Source organism: Leptodactylus fuscus, chromosome 4 (genome assembly GCF_031893055.1).
Source record: "Leptodactylus fuscus isolate aLepFus1 chromosome 4, aLepFus1.hap2, whole genome shotgun sequence".
NCBI lineage: Eukaryota > Metazoa > Chordata > Amphibia > Anura > Leptodactylidae > Leptodactylus > Leptodactylus fuscus.
The window spans coordinates 108,978,113-108,995,803 of record NC_134268.1 but is presented as its reverse complement, the minus strand read 5'-3'; positions in this window follow the sequence as shown (position 1 = coordinate 108,995,803).

Genomic DNA, 17,691 nt, shown 5'->3' with positions numbered 1-17,691 from the left:
ATGTTAAGGGACACACGCTGGTACAAGGCTCAACTCACCCTAAGTGCCAAAAACACTGCTGGTGCAAGGCTCTACTCATGCCAAGGGCCTCAATCTCTGCTGGTAGCTCAGCTTAAGGTCATGTAACTTTGTTTGGAAGGGCTCATGTTAAGGGCTAGAAAAGTGAATTTTGGAAGGTCTTACCACATCACACACACACACACACACACACACACACACACACACACACACACACTCAAAATGACAGTTAAGGGTGAAGGCTTTTGGAATTCCCATTGCCTATTCCATTTGTGGTTGTCATGGGGAACGTGATTTAAAGGGGTGGTTGTTACTGTTTGTTGAGCTTAAATTGGGGTTTGTGTCCATCCATTTGGGGAGTAAAGAAGGTTTCCAGGTATTTTCCCACTTTGATAGAGGTTTTTTTGAATGTGGAAAGTGTGTAGTTGTTAGGCAGTGATGTTGGGGTAATAGAGGGTCTTTGGTGTGTTAGATGCCCTCAGACATGCTTCCCCTGCTGTCCCAGTGTCATTCCAGAGGTGTTGGCATCATTTCCTGGGGTGTCATAGTGGACTTGGTGACCCTCCAGACACGGATTTGGGTTTCCCCCTTAACGAGTATCTGTTCCCCATAGACTATAATGGGGTTCGAAACCTGTTCGAACACACGAACATTGAGCGGCTGTTCGAATCGAATTTCGAACCTCGAACATTTTAGTGTTCGCTCATCTCTACCTTTTACTGTTACTGGTGTCTCTAATTCCCTTCTTCCTTTCTTTTTTACTTTTCTCCTTACTATCTGCAGTCTGCTGCTGTCCATTCAGCACCATGCAGCTTCATCTCTAACTGCTGAATAAGCTGATGCTCCTTATTCTGAACTTTTGAAGTAATCTTTTCATACAATTGATTCTTCTATTGCCATAACTTTTTTACCCCCATGTTTTCTGTCTCTTCATGTTCCTGCTCCTTGCTTCTCCCCCTCTACCCTTCCATCTCCCCCAATCCTTACTAACTTCCTAGCCATCAATTTCTCTTCCCTTCCTGGTCATAAAGCTTCCCCTTGCCCTCCTAACTCCATACACATTTACTTTTTATCTCCCCTCCCTCTCCTTATGCTCTTACAAATAGCTCTCTACATTTCTACATGCTAACATGATATTTTATAATTGCAGACCTACGTATGGTCACTGACCCTCGGACTTTATTAAAGAATCATCCTCATTCTACCTCCAAGATATAGCTCTGAAAGAGCTTTTGCACTACTGTCATGAGACTCACATGCCCACAAAAAGAGGAGTAATGAGTTTAATCGCATATGCATATGACCCCTCTGTATGTTCTCTCCTCACTCACCTGTGGCTCTAATTAGAACACGGCATATTCACTCACCTCCTTTTCTTTTCTTTTTTTAAATGTAGATTGTGAGCCCCACATAAGGCTCACAATGTGTTATGTCAGTCCAGGTAGCTGCAACGGGGCTAAGGGATAGCAGTAGGGAATCTCGCCCTGCACTACTCCCGCTAGCTATCCCGGTCCCTGCCTCACGGGTGTGGGTCGGCTGTACTCAGGCTAAGCCTGACCCCGACAGCTCCTCTCTCACTGATTCCGTAGGCCTAGAGGGAAGTGGGAGAAGGAATGCCCTATAAGACCTCTAGGGACTGGAGACTAAAGGGGGTCACCCCTAACGAACAAGTGAAGCTGCTACTGACAGGGACTGACAAGGGTGTGCGCTGACTAACAACACAAGCAGCACACAGGAAAATTGTGGGAAAGGATTCCCCCAAACCAATATGGGAAGGAACCTTACACTAGGAAACAAACACAGGGAAACTGAGTAGAAATCAAAGGATAAGGCAATTCACTCACACAGTCAATTATACACAGAGGGAGGATTGGTGAACACAGAAGGGAAAACACACAAACCAACTCGTTCACCCAAACCTCCCAAAAACCAACCACGGAACTTCCTCTATCCCAGATAACCACCTACTCCTCCTGCTAAGGCCTAGCTCTGTAAAAGCGACACTCAGCACAGAACCATGGGAGGCATGGGTTTAAATACAGAGTAGAGACCACTCCTCCCAGGTGCAAATGGGAGGACAGACTAATCAACCAGGAGATAAAGCTGCCTACCATCAGTGCGCACGTGCAAGTCAGAAGGTGTGCACCAATACTCACGACAGGACAACCCCGCAGCGCCAGGATGCCACCCCAGACACTGCGCAGCCAAAAACTCCCCAGGTAAGAAAAATAGAAAGTAAAGAACCTAAATACTCCTAACAGGATCCTCCCCTCAAGGAGAAGACTCCGGATTCTCTAGGAGCATCCTTCTTCGGGAACTCCTTGTGGAATTTCTCCACGAGTCTGGGAGCTGACACATCCGACTCCAGGACCCAAGAATTATCCTCAGGACCGTATCCCTTCCATGCCACCAGATACCATAGCTTCCCCCGAACATATTTGCTATCCAGAACTCGGGATATCTCATACTCCCCGGACTCAGAAACTGGTGGAACCTTAACTGGAGACGTTCCCTTCTTGGCCTTCTTTAACAAGGAGACATGGAAGACCCGGTTTATCTTCCACCTTTTAGGTAGTTGCAGCTGCGCCGCCACTTCATTTACCATCTTGATGATCTTAAAAGGACCCACAAACCTGGGACCCAGCTTCTTGCTAGGAACCTTCAACCTGATATTCTTGGTGGACAACCAAACCATCTCACCAGGGAAGAACTGCAACTCTCCTCTCTTCCGATCCGCCTGGACCTTAGCCTGGTGCGACGCCCGCACCAGATTCTCTCGGATACGGGACCATACCCCTTGCAGCTTTTTAGAAAATAGCTCCTCCTCCGGAACTGGGGAAGAAATGGAAGAAAATACTCCGAAAACAGGATGTCTACCACCGGAGCAAAAAAAAAGGTGTGGTACCTGTGGCATTGGAATCATGGTTGTTTAGGGAAAATTCTGCCAGGGGGAGAAAGGCAGCCCAATTATTCTGGTTCTCTCGAACAAAACACCTCAAAAACTGTTCCACATCCTGATTCTTCCTCTCTGTTTGTCCGTTAGACTCTGGGTGAAACCCGGAGGAAAACGACAGTGTAACTCCCAACCTGCTGCAAAAAGCCCGCCAGAATTTAGCCACAAATTGCGGTCCCCTGTCCGAAACGATCTCCTCAGGAAGACCATGCAACCTTACAATCTCTTTAATAAACGCCTCAGATAGTGTCTTGGCACATGGCAGCCTGGAAAACGGGATCAAATGGCACATTTTCGTGAAGCGGTCAACGACTACCCAAATGACCGTGAAACCCTTAGACACCGGAAGGCCCGTGATGAAATCCATAGACAGATGAGTCCAAGGTGCCTTAGGAGGTTCCAATGGATGTAGAAGACCGTGGAGACGGGTATGCGACGCCTTGGCTCTTGCACAGACCGAACAATTTTGAACAAACTGCAAGACCTCCTTACTCCACCCTGGCCACCAAAAATTCCTAGACACCAATCTCATGGTCTCTGAAACCTCCGGGTGACCAGCAAGAACCGACTCGTGACACTCCCTCAGGAGACTTTGTCGGAGAGTAGTTGGGACAAAAAGCTTGTTTCTAGGTATCTTGGAAGGTGCAGCGTGTTGCGCTTCGATCAAGGCCTTCTCCAATTTCGCGCCCAATACTGCTACCACCACTCCATCCCCAAGGATAGTGGCAGGCACCTCTCGTTCCTCCTCAGTCGACATATACCGGGATAAAGCATCAGCCTTAACATTCTTTGAACCCGGCACATAAGTCACGTTAAAATGGAACCGCGCAAAAAATAGAGCCCATCTGGCCTGCCGTGCATTTAATCTCTTCGCCGACCCAAGATAAATCAAATTCTTGTGGTCAGTAAATACCTGGACTGGCCTTCTGGCCCCCTCCAGGAAATGACGCCAATGTTCGAACGCCAGTTTTATTGCTAGTAGTTCCCTATCTCCGATGTCATAATTCCGTTCAGAGGCAGAGAATTTCTTAGAAAAGAAGGCACAGGGATGCGTACCCTCCTCGAACTCCTGAGAAAGTACTGCTCCCACCCCCACCGAGGAGGCATCCACCTCCACTCGGAAGGCCAACCTCTCATCCGGCTGTCTCAAAATGGGAGCGGACGAGAATCGCTTCTTCAGTTCTTCAAACGCCGCTAGCGCCTCTGGCGACCACTTAGCACAGTCAGCCCCCTTCTTAGTCAAGTCCGAGATAGGTTTCACAACCTCAGAAAATCCCTTGATAAACTGGCGATAATAGTTGGAGAACCCCAAGAACCGTTGGACCGCCTTTAGGTTCTCGGGTCGCGGCCACTCCAAGACTGCCCTGACCTTCTCAGGATCCATCTCGAACCCCTTGTCCGATAGGATATAGCCAAGGAAACATAATTTATTGACCACGAACACACATTTCTCCAGCTTAGCACTTAATTGGTTAACCCTCAGGAGATCTAAAACCTCTCTCACTCTCTCCCAATGAGTCTCCAAATCCGGGGTGTAAATGAGTATATCGTCCAGATAGACCACAACCCCCCTCCCTATGACGGCACTTAGTACATCATTAATAAAGTTCTGAAAAAATGCAGGCGCATTGGTTAGACCGAAAGGCATCACAAGATTCTCAGCAAGTTATACGCCCCACGTAAATCTATTTTACTAAACCAGCGGGCTCCCGTAATCTGGCTGAATAGATCCGAGATCAACGGGATGGGATAGGGATTCCGCACCGTGATTTTGTTAATCTCCCTAAAATCCAAACAAGGGCACAACCCTCCATCTTTCTTCTTTACAAAGAAAAACCCCACTGCTACTGGGGACTTAGATGGGCGAATATGCCCCACCTCTAGACTCCCCTCAATATACTCTTTGAGCGCCTCCCTCTCCGGAATAGTGAGATTGTACAACCGTGTCTTGGGTAACACTGCATTTGGTATAAATTTAATCGAGCAATCATAGGTGCGATGTGGTGGTAATGTCTTGGCTGCCCTTTCCTCAAAGACCTCCCTGAACTCACATATTTCTTGAGGCAAATTGTCTATAGACAAAGACATAACGGATATGGGCAGACATCGACCATTACACCCCTGCCCCCAAGAAACTACTGACTCGGTCTCCCAGTTGATAATAGGGTTATGCTGCTTCAGCCAGGGCCACCCCAACACTACTTGTGCTGGTAACTTAGACAACAAGAACAAGTCAATCTCTTCCCTGTGGCCACCCACAATAAACTCCAAACCCTCCACCTGTTTGGAGATGACAGCTTGCTGTAGAGGGGTCTTATCAATAGCCCACACCGGTATCTGAGACTCCAAGACCAAAGGACTCACCCTTAATTGCTCACAAAACTCTGAGTCAATAAGGTTGACTGCCAAACCACAATCAACCAAAATCCGGCACTTCTGCCCATTTACCCATCCTTCAAGGGTCAACCCGGCAGTCTGAGTACAGGAAATATGCACACCTCCCTCCTTAGTAGGTTTTCTCCCTTTACCCTCAATAGACCTGGGGTTATTACTCTCCTTGGCGAACCATTCTCTGGAGGGGCATACCCTTGCTACATGTCCCATCCCTCCACACACAAAACAGCGTACTGTGCGGGACCCTTCACTCTTGGGTCTTGCACTTCGCACAGTGGCCCCAATCTGCATGGGTTGGTCCCCCGGGTCCTCTCTAAAAACAGAGAATTGAGGAGGGCTAAGCCCCCCAGGACTCTTGTCTCCACGCTCCCGGAGGCGCCGTCCAACTCTAATTGCCAGCTGCATGGCCTCATCTAGATCTCCCGGAACAGGGTGAGAAACTAGATGGTCTTTAACCTGGTCCGAGAGCCCTGTCTCAAACTGACTAAGTAGAGCGGGGTCATTCCAATGTACTTCTGCTGCCCACCTACGAAACTCTGTGCAATATTTCTCTATAGCGTGATCCCCTTGCACCACACGTCGTAGGTTATACTCAGCCGTGCGTACCCTGTCTGGGTCGTCATACAGTAACCCCATTGTGGAGAAAAACGCCTCTACAGTTAGTAAGCAAGCTGAGTCGGCTGGTAACGAATGTGCCCAGATGAGGGGATCATCTCTCAATAAAGTAATAATAATCCCAACTCTCTGTACCTCAGAACCGGAGGAAAACGGCCGTAGCCGGAAATACAAAAGACAGTCCTTTTGAAATCGGAAAAAATCTGACCTCTTACCTCGGAAGGGTTCAGGTAAGCTGACTTTTGGCTCCAGAGGCCGACCCACAGGGGCGCTACTCACCTGCCTCTGTATGCCCTCCACCTGAGAGGCTGTGTGTTGAGCCAACTGCTGTACTTGAGATGCGCCAGAAGCTTGGATGGCATCCATTCGTAGCTTGATCCCCTCCATCTCAGTGGAAATCTGCTGCACCGCCTGGTACAACTGTTTCAGGTCCGTCATAATGCAAACAAACCTTTTTTTTTTTTTTTTTTTTACCGGCTGAGTGTACTGTTATGTCAGTCCAGGTAGCTGCAACGGGGCTAAGGGATAGCAGTAGGGAATCTCGCCCTGCACTACTCCCGCTAGCTATCCCGGTCCCTGCCTCACGGGTGTGGGTCGGCTGTACTCAGGCTAAGCCTGACCCCGACAGCTCCTCTCTCACTGATTCCGTAGGCCTAGAGGGAAGTGGGAGAAGGAATGCCCTATAAGACCTCTAGGGACTGGAGACTAAAGGGGGTCACCCCTAACGAACAAGTGAAGCTGCTACTGACAGGGACTGACAAGGGTGTGCGCTGACTAACAACACAAGCAGCACACAGGAAAAATGTGGGAAAGGATTCCCCCAAACCAATATGGGAAGGAACCTTACACTAGGAAACAAACACAGGGAAACTGAGTAGAAATCAAAGGATAAGGCAATTCACTCACACAGTCAATAACACACAGAGGTAGGATTGGTGAACACAGAAGGGAAAACACACAAACCAACTCGTTCACCCAAACCTCCCAAAAACCAACCACGGAACTTCCTCTATCCCAGATAACCACCTACTCCTCCTGCTAAGGCCTAGCTCTGTAAAAGCGACACTCAGCACAGAACCATGGGAGGCATGGGTTTAAATACAGAGTAGAGACCACTCCTCCCAGGTGCAAATGGGAGGACAGACTAATCAACCAGGAAATAAAGCTGCCTACCAACAGTGCGCGCGTGCAAGTCAGAAGGTGTGCACCAATACTCACGACAGGACAACCCCGCAGCGCCAGGATGCCACCCCAGACACTGCGCAGCCAAAAACTCCCCAGGTAAGAAACATAGAAAGTAAAGAACCTAAATACTCCTAACACAATGTACTTTTTTTTTTCCTATCAGTATGTCTTTTTGGAATATGGAATGGAAATCCATGCAAACATGGGGAGAACATACAAACTCCTTGCAGATGTTTTTTTTGCCCTTGGTGGGACTTGAGCACCAGGACCACAGCGCTGCAAGGCTGCAGTGCTAACCACTGAGCTACTGTGTGGCCCCTTCACTCACCTCCTTTTCTTACAGCTCTCGCTAATAGTATGGAACTGTCCCTTCAGCACCACATAGTCTTAAATTCCCATGTCAACCAGCAAGATATGTCTTTATGTTTAGAACAATATCTCATCCCAGGTCTCTTTCTAGCTTTTAATGCTCGGGGAATGTCTCCTATCCTTCTTCCCACATTATGTTCTCTCCAGCCGTCTGGAGGTGTCTTCTTACTCTTTGGAGAATACCACCCCTATGCCCACTCCTCTTCTCCCCTGAACCACACCTCTTCTCTATAACACACACCTGTAATAGACAGGTTCTTTTTGTCACACCCCTACCCCCATCCCCTTTAAGGCTACTTTATCCTTACCTCATGCCCTCTCCCTATAATTGATCAATTTACAGAGTTAACTCTATGGAGGCTTATCCCAAGCAGATTCTCTCTCACCTCCCATTGCTTTGGGATTGTCATCCCAAATAAATTTTCCTCATTAGATTTTCCGTAGTTTTCAGGTGCACCCACTGAATGGTTTTCTCTACCACCTGTGCAACCTTTTCCCTGGTCCAATCCCCTATTGACCTATAACCTCACTTACTCATTTTGTCCTAATCCTCCCCCTCCCCTTCTCCCAATTTTTCTCTCTGCACCATTTCTTCCTACTCCTATATCTACCTTTCCTCTTGATTTCACTCTTATTAACCCTTACTAACACTAACTAGTCTGCTCCTCTGACCCCAATTTTTCATCATGGCTGATTTAATAATCACCACATTCAATGACAATGACTTCAATTCCCTCAACAAAAGGTCCCAAATTTACACTTTTTTACGAAAATTGAAGGCCCACATAGTATTCCTCCAAGAAACTCACTTTCAAGAGGGTCGTATACCTCACCTTCCACAAAAACAATAAAATCAATGCTTTAATTTGTACCTATCCCACCTCTTTTTCAAAGGGAGTCTCTATATTACTCCGTCACTCTGTCCCATTCATTTGCTCCTCAAATTACAAAGACCCTAAAGGCAGAGATTTATGCCTCAAATTGGCACCCTTGCCAATCAAAAAGTAACACTTGCAAACCTATACTCTCCCAACTGAAAACAGGTCCCCTGGATCATTGATACTCTTCAGAAACTGCAACTCTTCTCATAAGGTTCAGTTATCTTAGTGGGAGACTTCAACCTTACCCTAAACTCTATACTCGACTCTTCCTCTGGCTCCTCCCAAATCTCCCAGAAATTATTTGGCTCACTCCAACAGACGCTTCAAGACTCTCAACTGTGCAAATTGTACGGGATTATTCTTTTTACTTTAATCCCAATAATTCATACCAATGCTTGCACTCTCTCTTCATGTCTCAGTATCTTTCGGTTTTCACGTCCAAGACCAAAGCTATAACTTTGTCTGATCATGCACTGGTTTGGTCCACCTTCACTTGGCAAACGCTGCCGCCTATGGATTGGACTTGGCTTTTTAATGAAACTTTGCTGGGCTATAAACATGTTGTTTCCAAGGTCTCCACCTTACTTGAAGAATACTAAGGTACCTAAGGTACTGGGGAGTGAGTGCCTGTCCCGACTTGTATACCTCCTATTGGCAACATGGGTAAGCCACAGTGCTATGTAACCTGTATATAGTGGTATAGGATACATGTGAATCTATGTTGTTATAGTCACCAATGTGTGTGTATCAATGCTATCACTTTAACCCCTTAAGGACCAGGCCATTTTTTGGTTTCGCATTTTCGTTTTTCCCTCCTCACATTTCAAGAGCCATAACTTTTTCATTTTTCAGTTCACAGAGTCACATGATAGCTTATTGTTTGCGGGACAAATTGTACTTTGTAATGGCACCATTCAATATGCTGTGCAATGTACTGGGAAGCTGGAAAAAAATTCAGAATGAAGCGCAATTGGAGAAAAAATGCATTTGCGCCATTTTCTTATGGGTTTAATTTTTACAGCATTCACTGTTTGGTACAAATGACATGTTACCTGTGTTCTACGTGTCAGTACAAACGCGGTGATACCAAATTTATATAGTATTTGAAATTTTTTGATACTTTTAAAAAAAATGATAAACTTTGCAAAATAGAAAAATATTTTTGTGTCATCATGTTCTAACACCTGTAACTTTTTCATATTTCCATGTATGGAGCTGGTTGTGGTGTCTTTTTATGCGGGACAAGATGACGTTTCTATTGATACCATTTGGGGAAAGATCCGATGGTTTGATCACTTTTTATTCAATTTTTTATAGGAGGCAAAGTGTTGAAAAAAATGCTTTTTGGCTGTTTTTATTTTTTTTGCTGCTACGCCGTTCGCAGTACGGGATAAATGTTTTAATATTCTAATAGTTCAGGCATTTTGGAGCGCAGGGATACCTAATATGTTTATGTTTAATGTTCTTTAATTACTTTTATAGCTGATCTAGGGAAAGGGGGGTGATTTGAACTTTTATATTTTTTTTATTTTTTTAATACTTTTAAAAACTTTTTTTTTTCTTCTGTTACATTTATGATCAGACCCCTTAGGTACCTTGAAACCTAGGGAGTCTGATCGCTCATACTATTCACTGCAATACTACAGTATTGCAGTGAATAGGAAAATCGCAGCACTTCTATTAGACGATGCCTCTGGCATCGTCTAATAGATCTCGTGCAGAGACAAGCCTGGAAGCCTTCAATAGGCTTCCGGCTGTCATAGCAACCGATCACCGCCCTCTTGTGACGTTCAGGAGGGCGGCGATCGGCGAAACATGGCGGCGCCCATGCCGCCGGCGCCGTTTACACACTGCGGTCACGTTTGACCGCAGTGTGTAAAGGGTTAACAGCAGCGATCGGCTCGGGCACCGACCGCTGCTGTTAGTGGCAGGTCCTGGCTGTATTATACAGCCGGCATCTGCCGTGTATGGAGCGAGCTCAGCGTGTGAGCTCGCTCCATACATCCCCATGCGACCCATGACGTACAGTTACGTCAAGGGTCGCTAAGGGGTTAATGGACAGGAGACATATATTGGACCACATGGTAACTTTAAACTTCTAGCATTTTCTTTGAGCTGTTGTGGCAATGTGTATAACTTAGTGGCCACTCATGATATATACCTCAGTGGCTATTGATACTATTGCTATGTGTATATAATGTCCACACACGGTGTATAAAGGACTCCAGTGCTGAGCTCCTTTTCTGGCATTAGCTTAATCCATGTGCATTCCATTGTATGTAAATACTTAAAGGGACCACATACCATCTGCTGCACTTCACTTTTACCCAGTCAGTTTGTATTTGTAGATTCCCCTTCTAATGTCCATCTTTTATATATGTGTACGATGTAATAAATAAAATTTTGACAAGTTTATTGACCTAGACTGGATGTGTAGTATATTCCTTTTATAAGTGTCATACTCACGATTGTTTTTCTTGTGGATATCTTACAAGGAAGCCTTCTTCCGTGACAAGCCTTGGAAAGACTTAGAGATGAGCAAGTAATGAAATATTCAAGATTCGTTTTGAGTAGAGCCTCAATATTCAACTACTCGATCGAATATCGAATCCCATTATAGTCTATGAGAAAAAATGCTTGTATGCTTGTTTCAGGGGAATTCACTATTCGACTAAAGGAGAGTCACCAAGTCCACGAGTAGCAGGAGGAGAGTGTTTAGGAGAAGCGCTGTGCAGTTAAAGCGCACAGACCCCATTATAGTCTATGGGGTCCATGCGTTTTAACTGCACAGTGCTTGCAATTGCACTGATAAAAAGTAAACTCCCTCGTAACCGCAAGCTGCCAGCTCTTTTGACTAGCAAAAATGAGCCTGCGGCAAATCAACGCTGGTTCTGTAGCAGGCTCGTCCTTGCTAGTCAGGAGAGCTGGCAGCTTCCTGTTTTGAGGGAGCTTACTTTTTCTCATAGAAATGCATTAACAAGCATTGATTGGCCAGTGTACAGCATTTGGCCAATCAAAGCTGGTTCTGCCGGAGGCTCGTCTGGGAAGAGGCAGAGTCTAAGATTGGACCACAATGGAGACTGCTGTGGTCCAATCTTAGACTCCGCCTCCTCCTCACAGACGAGCCTCTGGCAGAACCAGCATTAATTGGCCGAATGCTGTACACTGGCCAATCAACGCTGGTCAATGCATTCCTATGAGAAAAAGTCAGCTATCTCGTAACAGCAAGCTGCCAGCTCTCCCGATTAGCAAGGACGAGCCTGCTGCACATCCAGCATTGATTTGCCAATCAACGCTGGTTCTGAATTGAATATTTACTGTGAATAGCGAGTAGTATTCGATTGAGTATGAATATTTCGAATACCGTAGTATTCGATCGAATACCTACTCAATCGAATACTTTTCGCTCATCTCTAGTAAAGACCCCTCCTCATGTGGAAACTATAGGCCAATCTCCTTATTAAATGTGAATCTAAAGATTTGGGCTAAACTCCTCGCTTCCAGACGACAACCTTTCCTACGGTCTCTTACTAATAAAAAGCAAGTCGGCTTTGTCAAGGGCAGAGAGGGGAAGTTACTGCATACTGTCACCACCACACATGCGACCACCATGCTCCTAGTAGTAAAAGCTGCCAAAATCCCTAATTAAGGAGGACTTTTCATGGTTTGAGGAACAGGCAGTTCTATATACTGCTGGAAAGCCGACAGTACGCTGAATTCAGCACACTGTCGCCCGATCTGTGCCCTGGGTGAAGAGTTAGCGGTCCCGGTACCGTAGCTCTTCACAGTCAGGAGGGCATTTCTGACACTCTGTCAGGACTGTCCATCTGTACAAGCAGTGCCAATAGCGCTGTACTGTGTGAGTGGGGAGGAACACCCCTCCCTCTGCTCATAGTACAGTGTCAGAAACGCCCTCCTGACTGTGAAGAGCTACGGTACCGGGACCGCTAGCTCTTCACCCAGGGCACAGATCAGGAAAGCCGACAGTGAATTCAGTGCACCTTCGGCTTTTCAGCAGTACATAGAACTGTCTGTTCTTCAAACCATGAAAGGTCCTCTTTAATAACAATGTCGGCTATTCCAAGTACCCACATTCCGTATGTTATCCACTGTCTTCATAAAATGAAATCTGGATGTATCTGTCTTTATTTCTGTTAGCTCACATAATGTGATGACTTATAACAAAAATCATTGAAAGCAAAGGAAAAAGCAATGGTCTACTTAACGTGTTAAAAGTCATGTTAAATATGGATAGATCTATACATTACTCATAATCTCCCAGTACTAGGATGATGACATCCTAGCACTGGGGCAATAGAATATGAATAGTACTTCAGTATATTTCATGATAAAACCCTAGTTTTTCTCACTTTCTTTTTACAGAATACACATTTATGTGATTTTCCTAACGGAATCTGTCTTCTTGCAGGAGGAGCCATGTTTTGTTTAATAAGGGTCAATCAGGTCCAAAATGCCTCCCAAACCAAGAATAATGCTGTGTAGGGGCCTTTAATAGGAGCACAAGCATACCATTGTAGCTAAAAACTGATGAAGCAATGCAGAGAAAATCACCTTTTTATAGATATTTAAACCACCATGCAAGTACATATACTGTATAGTACATATATTACACATTTTTACACCACTGTGTGGAACTGTGTTGTGAGTGGTGTGTGGTTAAGAGAAAATGTAACACTTTAGATCGTGACAAGACAAATCACGCAGCCAGTCTGTACTACTATTCAAAAGAAGCTCCTATCTCAAGCTTTTCCAGTAGTGTGAATGCAGACTGAGGTCCTATACTAAAAAGTGAGTGTTTTAAGAAGACAAGCCCACTAGAGCATCCTCTGGTGGTTTCGTCTGACACTGCTTCTAATAAATGACAATATTACCCATTTTAGTTCTCAATTGTATGTCCTTCCATCTTGTGTTTATGGGTTTGTTTGTTTTTTTAAAAAAGATTTTAGCACCTTTAACCCACTGGGATCTTTTTTATATGACATATTAAAAGTTATATTTTAACATTGTTTATTAGATAGGGACTCATTTCCTTTCTTAATAATAACAGTACAATGCTAGGTGTGTAAGTAGGGCTATCAAATAGTCAATTTGTTTGGGTAAAGGGCTTGGTTTTAGGATTACACATGCTGAATATTTGTATGGTAAATAGGTATTTTATAATAAAATGCATGTTGCATTAATATTTTGTAACCATCTTATATACAAAATACATACATTAAAATCAGAATATAAATATGTTTTTTACATCTTCTTCCTTCAGATGGATATTTTTCAGTACTAATCAAGTAGTTTACTCAAATACTGATATACTGTCACAGTTTGTGTTACTGTTACTAATTATTTCAATTTATTGTTCACTTTGATCTTCTCCTTTGATCTTTGATTCTAGTTAAGTACTAATCATGTAATTTACTTGTATATTATAAGCTTTAGAGTTTGAGAATGACAGACAAAGAGATGGATATCATGGTGCTAATGGAATTTAATGCTACTTAAGTTTAAATCTAATTTTCTATTCTACTTTTTCATTTATAAATATTGATTTATATTTATTGTCATTTTATGGAGTTTTCAAAATGTAGATGGATTTGTATTCAGAGAGAAAGTAACCAATTATGTAAATATGTGATATAAATTTTGATTTAAGTCACTCCACTCAACAAATGTTAGGAAGTTCATGTTCTACATGCTTACAGAAAATGTGATATTTCACTAAATGCAAAGGTCAGAAGGGGTACTATTACTTACTACCCCCCCCCCCCCCCATTTTAAACTAAGATCGTAAAAACATATATGCAAATTATACTTTTTTTTTTTTTTAAATGTAGATTGTGAGCCCCACATAGAGCACACAACCCGCCGGTGAAAAGAAGAAGAAAAAGGCGTCAAAGGAGGACGTCGCTGGAAGAAGACACCAGAGGAAGGCGGGACTGAAGATGACGACCACCAGTGCACAAACCGCCCACCGTGCATGGTAAGTATAATTTGCATATATGTTTTTACGGTCTTAGTTTAAAACGGGGAGGGGGGGGGCTTTTAAAATACCACTAGTGGTTCCAGAATAGCCTTCAGGCATATTCACATATTCAGGCATATGTGGGGCTCATACAACATAATTTTGCTGATAGAGCCCCTTTAACCCCTTCCCGACATGCGCCGTAATAGTACGGCGCGTGTCGGGTCTGTAACTATGGCGACCTCCCGGGAGCCGGGCGGCCGCCATAGCCGCCGGGTGTCTACTGCTTTAAGCAGTAGACAACCGGCTCTCATGCCTCCGATCGGTCCCCGGACCGATCGGAGGCATTAACCCCTCCGGCGCTGCTGTCAAAGGCGCCGGAGGCGCCATTTTCCCGGCGGCGCATGGGCGCCGCCATTTTGGCCAGGATCGCCGGCTCCTGGAGCATGCTCCAGGGCCGACCCCCGTTGCCATGACAGCCGGGAGCCTTGTTAAAGGCTCCCAGCCGGTCTGCAAATTCTCTCTTTTGCAGGATGGTCTATGCAGCCTGCAAAAGAGATGATGATTTTTTGCAATGCATTGCAATGCATTAGCATTGTAATGCATTGCATTAGTGATCAGACCCCCTGGGGTTCAACACCCCTAGGGGGTCTAATAAATGCAAAAAAATTTTTTTAAAAAAAGTAAAAAAAAATATAAAAAAATATAAAAAGTATTAAAAGTTCAAATCACCCCCCTTTCCCTAGAACACATATAAAAGTAGTTATAAACTGTGAAACACATACATGTTAGGTATCCCCACGTCCGAAATCGCCCGCTCTACAAATCTATAAAAATATTTTTCCTGTTCGGTAAACGCCGTAGCAGGAAAAATAGTCAAAAGTGCCAAACCGCCGTTTTTTCACTGTTTTGATTCTGATAAAAATTTGAATAAAAAGTGATCAAAGCAATAACATTTCCCGAAAATGGTAGTACTAAAAAGTACACCCGGCCCCGCAAAAAAAGACGCCCTATGCATCCCCGTACACCTATGTATAAAAAAGTTACGGCCGTCGGAATATGGCAACTTTTAGAAAAAATTTTTTTTTAACACCGTTTTGGAATTTTTTTAGGGGTCAAAATGTAAATAAAACCATATAAATTTGGTATCCCTGGAACCGTACCGAAACACAGAATATAGGGGACATGTCATTTTGGCTGCACAGTGAACGCCGTAAAACCAAAGCCCGTAAGAAAGTCGCAGAAATGCATTTTTTCTTCAAATCCACCCCATTCTGAATTTTTTTCCTGCTTCCCAGTACATTATATAGAATAATTAATGGTAGCATCATGAAGAAAAATTTGTCCCGCAAAAATTAAGACCTCATATAGCTCTGGGAGCGGAGAAATAAAAAAGTTATGGGGTTTAGAAGGAGGGGAGTCAAAAACGAAAAACGAAAATCAAAAAATGCCATCGGCGGGAAGGGGTTAAAACAGTTGTCAGCTTGTTCTTTCTTCCATTAAGATGGGATACTCTCGCTTGGATTTAATCCCTGATTATGCATCCAGGTTTAAGGAAGACTAGGCATTGATAGTTAGGGAGATACTTTCCAAAAAGTGGCACTAGAGTGAGTTCTGATTTTTCAACCTAGGAAGTCTTATTTGTATATTTATTTCACTAAATACAAATGTTTATGAAAGAAATTAATCTTTAATTTAGCACATGGAACGAAATGTAAATATCTGCAGTACAAATAAGTTATGATATGAATACTGCATTTCTCATCAATCCACACTACAATCATCACTAAATTTCAATTAGAGATGAACTTTTTCACATTTTGTAATCTTACAACTACAAACTTAAAGGGGCTCTATCATTGGTAAAACTAATTTTGAACTAAACATATACTTGCATAGCTTTTAAAAAGGCTATTCCACACATACCTTTTGTATGTTAAGCCCCTCAGTTGTTTTGGAATGAGCCCACTTTTATTCATATGTTAATTAGCCTCCAGCGTGCACCCAGAAGTCTCAGCGAGCACTGTCTGCTGTGTGTGTGTGTGTGTGTGTGTGTGTGTGAGAGAGAAGGGAAGACTGTTGCTGGTGAGTTCCTTGGTCTTCATGATGTTGTTTGTTCACTAGTGTTCTCTGACAAACCACTGAGGCCTTCACAGAACAGGCTTATTTATACTGAGACTAAATTACACACAGCTGGACTCTATTAACTAATTAAGTGACTTCTGAAGGCAATTGATTGCATTGGATTTTATTTAGGGGTGTTAGAGTACAGAGGGGGCTAAATACTTTTGTATGTCACAATTTTTAGATTTTTATTTGATTAACATTTCAAAAACCATGTATCATTTTTGGTTCACTGCTCAGTTATCTGCTACTTTGTGTTGGTCTATCACTTAAAATTTCAATGGTATACATTTAAGTGTGTGGTTGTGAGGTGAAAAAATGTGAAAAAGTTCAAGGGGTATGAATACTTTTGCATCTCCAGTGTAGTCGAGCTGAGCGCATGGCCAGCACTGCTACATTTCGGCATAGGAATGCATTGACCAGCGTTGATTGGCCGAATGCCATACAGAGTACAGCATTTGGCCAATCAACGCTGGTTCTGCTGGAGGAGGCGGAGTCTAAGATCGGTCCACAGCAGTCTCCATTCTGGTCCGATCTTAAACTCCGCCTCCTCACAGACGAGCCTCCGGCAGAACCAGCGTTGATTGGCCAAATGCTGTACTCAACTCTCGCAAATCACAAGCTGACAGGGATCCCGACGTAATACAGTGACTTGGGCATGTTAGATGCCCCCCAGACATGCTTCCCCTGCTGTCCCAGTTGCATTCCAGTGTCTAGTTCCAGTGATAGTCATAGTGGACTTCGTGACCCTCCTGAGTCGAATAATGGTTTCCCCCTTAACAAGTATTTTCCCATAGACTATAATGGGGTTCGATATTTGATCGTATTGAATGGCTACTCGAATCGAATTTCGAACTTCGAACATTTCACTGTTCGCTCATCTCTACTCACTATCCATTTATAATGTGCTATCTTGACAGTTTTGCAAAATTTTTTGCACATACAAAATAAAAATTGAGCAGCATTTTAAAGATTTTCTCTAAACATTCTAATGGTGACAATCTGTTGTCTTGATCGATCGTCAATGGATATGGCCACAAACGTAGGACATTTTTATACACTGAAATAAAACAGTGATTCCCTTATTGTAGCCAGGATATACATGTAGTATCCCTGCCTGATAACTTGGTAAAAATAAGAAAATCATGGCTGGTTTTCTGACAAGTCCTAGACTA